Consider the following 5,359-nt stretch of genomic DNA (forward strand, 5'->3'; position numbering starts at 1 on the left):
AGGTACTGGGTATCTTTTTTTATTTTTTTTGTGAGATCTGACCGGTAAGGTTTATATGCTTTAATCATACTGTATGACACAATTTACTGTATATGTTGCATGTGGGGAAAAACGAATATATGACACTAAAAAGAAAACTATTCAATCTAAAGTAAAAAAAAAAAGTGTATATATATATATATATATACATATATATGTGTGTGTGTGTGTGTGTAAATATACTGTCAAAAGTTGATGCAGTGCATCCTTAAACATGACATTGTTAGGATGTGCCAAATGTATCATTGTGTTGTTTCAGTATTTGGAGGTCACATTTTTAGACTTAGATCTTTAGACATCTTTATACCAACTTCAAGTTTTCTTAAAAATCTCTGACTGCATTTTGGCACATTTTGGGGCATTTTGTTGCATTTTAAACCACATCCCTTGCCATAAACCCATAGTGGATAAGGGATATGATGTCTAGGGGCAGAGTACCCCTTTAAAATTACAGGTTGTTTACCATAATCCTGGCTTCAGAGGTTCAATTCCTGGGCTTTGTATACGGAAACAGCTTTATTTAGACAAAAGGTTGTGGTTCACAGAGGAATTTTGGGTTCACACCACTGATTTGTGTGACATCAAGGCCTATTACCCTCATTATAAACCACAAAATCATTAAAATAAATAAATAAATATAAATTAAAAGCAAATACCACAAACATGGTTAATTGGCCCTGTTAATACCGCACCAAAATGCACTTATACCATAAGTATGTGTCTTCAATCTGTAATACTTCCACTATATAACAATAAACTGTATTCAGTCTACTCAGTTATAGGCACCTGTTCTGCAGCAACAATAAATGAGCATTACAGGATGTTTTGTATGAAAAGGATGGAAGACGTGAACAGGTTTTACCGGGTCCTTTTGTGACCTATCATCAGTAGATTAGAGAGTAATGAAATAATGGCAAAGCAAGAAAAGTGAAGCCCATTAAGTGTGAACGCACGCGGAGATGCTGAGAGCAGCACATTTCATATTTTGTGCCTAATCTATTTGAAATTCAGAATGACACTTTCTATCTCATCATCTTTCATGCCGCACAACATTTTTTCCCCAGCACTTTATCTGACATTTGTGCTTAAACAAGGAACAGCGCCCGCTGACAGTGCAAAATTATAGGATGCAAGGCCTCCAGATTACTATCTACATTAAGAGCAGACTTGTATACAAAATGTACTTGTGTATGCTACTGTTCGGATGCGGCTGAATGTCATTTCTGCCATGTCACTGCATAAACAGGATGAATTGTGGGATACATTTGATACTTATAAATAGAACATTATGCATACAGTGAGCATGAATTTATTCATGCATTGTTAGGTATTTCATACAGATCTTATACTAATACTTACTAAATTGCTTCTATAACCCAACCTTCTTAGGTATGTTTAATGTTCGGTTAATGTACTGTATATGACAATATGTGACAAAATGTAGCATAAGAAGCGTGAAAAATGACTCGGAAATACACATGAAGGAATTTTTTTAATATATGCTCCATTGTCAATTTACCAAGACAATCTATTTTCACAGATGTATGACGTTATTCTCATCATATTCAATCTCTGCAATAGTCTCAGATTTTGATTTACATTTCTTTTTCCACATAGAAGGGAAAGAATTGTTAGGCAGGGCTCACACTACGGAATTTCAAACTGGTATTTTGTTTAGGGGGACAGCAATGTCAGCGTGGTCCAAGCGTAGACTGATTCAGTTGGTGCCGGATGCACTTGGAATCTCTGGACGGATTTTGTCCAGCCAGAGATTCCAAAGTGTGAAACTTACACTGCAGAACGACCGCAAGGAATCTGGGCCATTCTGAGGAGCCCCCTGAAGTCCAATATGGTAGTGTAGTAGGTCACCACCGCTGCAACAAGTCACGTCCTGCATTTTCTTCCCTCTTAAATCTTCCATGTTCAATTATGAGTGGTATTATTGAGAAGTGAAAGTGTTAAGAACCATAGCAAGTAGTGAAGCCCACATAAACTTATAGATCAGCTTTGATGAGTACTGAGGTGCATAATGAATAAAAGTTGCTAATGCTCTGCTGACTCTATATCTTCACAGCTCCAAACTTAATCTTGCATTAAAGTCAACACGTAAACTGCGCTCACTAGGAACTTTATGCATTGGGTCTGCATGACTGAGCAACTGGAATGAAGCCTTACATCACCAAGCACAATGCCAGGAGATGGAAGGAGGGCTGTAAAGAATGTCACCACTGAAGCTGTGGATATGCTTTCCATGGAGAGACAGATCACACTTCTCTATTTGCCTTCTGGTGGACGAGTCTGGTTTTGGTTAACCTTATCTGCGTTGGGTCAACTGTAAAGTTTTGTGGAGGAAGAATAACAATATGGACTTGTTTTGTAGGGGTTCGCCAAGGATCCTTGGTTCCAATTTCATCAGATTTTATTATATATAACACGGGACAATGTACTATACGGTAAAATCTTCTCCTTCACCCCCACGGGAGACTTTGCTGCCTGCAGAGATGGTGGGGATAAATAGTTTAAAAGTTTCAGCCACCGGCCTGGTAATGTGTGGGGAGCTATACTAACCTAGTCCCTCTTCTCTGGCTGTAATCAGAGCATAATGGACAGCCTGGGCACAACTTGTGTCATTGCTCTGCTCAGTCTGCTTAGGGAGCAAAGTGGTGATGTGGGCTTTCAATCACCCTGAGGGGACGTGATTACAGGCGGAGCAGACAGGACTAGGTAAGTATAGTTCTCCACCAGGGAACACATTCTATCAATATTTACTTACCATCCATGTGGTCAGGAACGTCTTCTGTGGATGGTAAATAAAGAAATAAAGATGATGTTACCAAATATAACGGGTTGCTACGCATTATCTATGGTAAAATCTGATGACAGATTCCCTTTAATGTTGTAGCAGAACAAGATATTTTGGACAATTGTGTGCATTTTTAACTGAGCTCTCAGACAATGTCCAACTGGTTTAGGAAGTCTATCTAGATCTACCTTATCTATAAGAAAAGGGACACTAAAAATATAATGATAAGCAACTAAATACAGACATAAACATGGCGCACCATTGTTTTTCCTCCTTTATATTTCCTCCTTTATATTTCCTTCGACTGCATTCCATTGTTTATCTATGACTGAAACCGTCTTTGTGAGATGAGAAAATTTCAGCTGCAGCTCTTCAGGGCATTTATCTTTCTGATTATTGAAATTGTAGTTACTTTTCTTTTCCATGCGTTGTGTTTGATATTTCATTTGTGTCAGACTTTAAATAATCTAAAATATGGTCTTTAGTAGAACATTGTGATGCGGGCTGTAAAATATTAATATCCCTGAGCGTTATAGTATTGAACATATTGATGTAAGCTACTGTTGTTCAGGGAATAGGTTGGGCTGCAATGTAACATCTCATCCCTTTAATAAGGGAAAAGATGGTAAAGTTTCTAATGAGTTGGATAGATATGGAAATCATAAATGCATTCTGACGCATTTCATTTCACAGGGCGATGCATTGTAAGCTCATTACACAAGCTGTTGACATAGAGGAAAGATTCTCCGCAGTCCAAATACATTGTTTGATGAATAAATTGACAGAGTATGTGCTGGTTTTAATTATTCTAGATCCCATTAAGCCATTACAGAAACAGCTTTACTATATTATAGAGGAGTAGCAATATTTACTTGTTTCAGGGATAGGGCTCTTGTTACAGTTCCAATTACTGAAGCTGCCAAATTTTGTTAGTATAATGTAATAGGCTGCATATGAAATGCACATAATTTCAACTATAACTTGTAAAAGAAGCTATGATATACAAATGGAGGCTGAAATATGTTTTGTGTGTGTTTTATTGCTAAGTATTATGAATATTATGTGCATTCCCCACTGGAATATGTGCATTCCTTACTACATACAGTATATCTAAAAGTCATTTAACAGTGAAATCTAATCCTTGGGTCTATATTGCTTATGAACAATTGACACTTTAAATGATGAATTAAAATGTTTTTGTTTGTAGCTTTTCTGTTCTCATGTTTCTCGTGTTGCGTTTGGGACTTGGAGAGATTTTCCTGAAGCTCATACTGTATGTAAATTGCAATAATCTTAATCATGCATGGGCTAATAGAGTACAGTGTTTGAGCAGAGGAAGTCAACCCGACCTAGTGTTAGGGCCTCAGTTACAGCTCTTGAGTCCAATAAAGGGTCAAAAATCACATTTAACTACGACTGGTCAAGAGGTGGGAAAACATAGAAATGCCTATGTTCTAATGCTTACAGCTGTCTTCTCAGAACTGCTCATTTATTCAAGGAAAGAAAAATTTATAAGCAAATGTCCACCATTAAATTTCAATGAATTTCATTAACCTCTTCATACGCCATGCATTCCGAGTCCTTAAGGACACAGGGCTTATCCATATGCCCGTGGGAAATCCGGTCCCCACCGCTAGCCAGTTGGGGACCGGAGCCGGATGCCTGCTGAAATCGTTCAGCAGGCATCGCGGCATATCGCCATGGGGGGGGGGGGTCATTATGTCCCCCCATGTCGGTGATGGCCACAGATCGCTGGACAATTCAGCCCAGCGATTTGTGGCAAATTCCGGGTCAATCGGGTCTCCAGTGACCCGGTGACCCGGAATTACAGGCTGTTCGAGGCCATCTCTGAAGGCCCCGAACAGCCATAGCCAGCAGGTCCGACCAATCAGGGCACCTGCTGCGGGTGCCACTCCCGCAACCCGCTCCGCCCCTCTTCCGGAGGACGTGATCAGGTGCAGGAAGAGGACCCCGGCAGCGGTGGCGGCGAGGGACTGACCTGCAGTGGAGGCGTGGATCAGCAGTTGGAGCTGAGTGACAGCCTTCTGCGGTTGCTTAGCAACAGCTCCCAGCATGCAAAAAGGGCATGCTGGGAGCTGTAGTTATGCAACAGCAGGAGGCAGACCACCACAACTCCCATCATTCCCTTATGGACATGCTGGGACTTATAGTTTTGCAACAGCTGGAGGCACATTTTTTCTATGGAAAAGTGTACCTTCAGCTGCTGTATAACTACAACTCCCAGCTTGCACAAACAGCTAAAGTGCATGCTGGGAGTTGTAGTGGTGCATCTGCTGGGTGCATAACTACAACTCCCAGCATGCCCGTTGGCTGTTGGTGACTGCTGAGAGTTGTAGTTTTGCAACAGCTGAAGGCACTCTGGTTGTGAAACTTAGAGTTTTTTTTTTTTTTTTTACCTAACTCAGTGTTTCACGACCGTTGTGCCTCCAGCTGTTGCAAACTACAACTCCCAGCATGCACCGTACATGCTGGAAGTTGTAGTTTTGCAACAGCTGG

At 40.3% G+C, this 5,359-nt stretch overlaps 1 long non-coding RNA gene across 2 annotated transcripts; it reads right to left on the bottom strand.

Annotated features, from left to right (window-relative positions):
• Positions 1–1,549: 1,549 nt before the first annotated feature.
• LOC130357047 (uncharacterized) lies at positions 1,550–4,902 on the bottom strand. 2 transcript variants are annotated; one of them, XR_008889083.1, is made up of 3 exons: positions 4,842–4,902; positions 2,813–2,836; positions 1,550–2,532 (listed from the first exon to the last, which is right to left on the bottom strand). It is a non-coding gene; the product is annotated as an uncharacterized LOC130357047 (long non-coding RNA). The 2 variants fall into 2 exon arrangements; XR_008889084.1 differs by lacking the exon at positions 4,842–4,902 and adding an exon at positions 3,102–3,327.
• Positions 4,903–5,359: the final 457 nt, after the last annotated feature.

This window comes from Hyla sarda, chromosome 2 (genome assembly GCF_029499605.1).
Source record: "Hyla sarda isolate aHylSar1 chromosome 2, aHylSar1.hap1, whole genome shotgun sequence".
Classification (NCBI taxonomy): domain Eukaryota; kingdom Metazoa; phylum Chordata; class Amphibia; order Anura; family Hylidae; genus Hyla; species Hyla sarda.